Source organism: Schistocerca piceifrons, unplaced genomic scaffold, assembly GCF_021461385.2.
Source record: "Schistocerca piceifrons isolate TAMUIC-IGC-003096 unplaced genomic scaffold, iqSchPice1.1 HiC_scaffold_906, whole genome shotgun sequence".
In the NCBI taxonomy this organism is placed as follows: Eukaryota; Metazoa; Arthropoda; class Insecta; order Orthoptera; family Acrididae; genus Schistocerca; species Schistocerca piceifrons.
The window spans coordinates 354,138-355,544 of NW_025729175.1; positions in this window are offsets into that span (position 1 = coordinate 354,138).

Consider the following 1,407-nt stretch of genomic DNA (forward strand, 5'->3'; position numbering starts at 1 on the left):
AACACAATAACGTTTTAGTCATGGATCGGTAGCATCCCCTTTACAGGAGTGTGCGCATTGATCACACTACTCTACGACTCTCACTCACCAGACATCACATTTTCCTTCTCATTCAACCCATTAATACACTAACAGAATAGGTCTAGACGTCAGCTAACCTTAACACCACCACAGTCACGACAACATACCATACCTTTGCTCCCTTATACTCAACCACATAACACATGAAGCTGTTTCGGAGATCGCTTTCCAGTCTCCGAATTCGTCCTTTCACTCTGGCACCTCTCTCCATCGGCTTACCTCTGCATTCACTTTACCGATTATTCATCCTGCTAAATATCAACTTAGAATTGCGATATTTCATCTAAGAACAAAAAATACACAAATTATTCATCCTGCAAAATAACTGTACACATTCTTGGTACCGTTTTGATTAGTTATACTGGTACCAGGCTTCAACAACAAAAATTATTTTTTTCATGTAGCAAATGTTATGGTAAGAATCAGATTTACACTTATATTACATCTTACGTCAGTATTTCACAACATTCACCATCTGGATCTCATACTCCCTTTATGTCCTTTCATGTTGTGCAGTTGTCCTCATCTCTTCATTCGTATTTCGGCTCTCCGTCCGTCTATTACTCCATCATTTCCTGGTCTTCCTTCGCCATTCGCATCAATCTCGATTGCAGCATACACAGGCCTCTCTGTCACATACCTCTAAGACATCTCCACATTATTAGTTCTACTCACCTTTCTTTACCACTGTTTCATCACGTCGAATCTCTCTTTATTAATCACACTGCTTCACGTCGCTTCTCTCCTTAAATATCACCTTTATCCACTACTATTTATCACGTCACTTCTCTATCTACCATCTTTATCCACTCATTAATCATCACGTCGTTTCTGCTTGATCCTTATTCACACGACAAAAAATACGTACATACACCACTCTGTCGACTCCTGTTCATGACTCATTCGACCAGTCTATTCCGTCATACTTCCTGACACCCCGCCTGAAAATTCTTATGTTCGATTTGACCTTGCACAACGTTACACACCACAAATAAATACTCTGACTATCTACCATAAGTTGCCTACTTTCGATCTATCCTTAACTGTTCCATAATTTGATGTTAGAAATGTGATGAAGCCCACGAGATTGTTTTCCCTTGATCGTCTCAGTCAGTACAGCATTTTCATGGACAATCCGCCTCACTCTGAATGGTCCACTATACACAGTAAAGAATTTGCTAGTTATGAATCTGAGCTTACATGAAAATTAAATGTGTGCAGAGAGTATACAAACTGGGAGAGATGGGACAGCCCAAGTGTTAGAAACTTTGGTGCTAGTGGCCTCTTTCCCTAACACCAGATTCTGAGCAACCATACGCAACACCT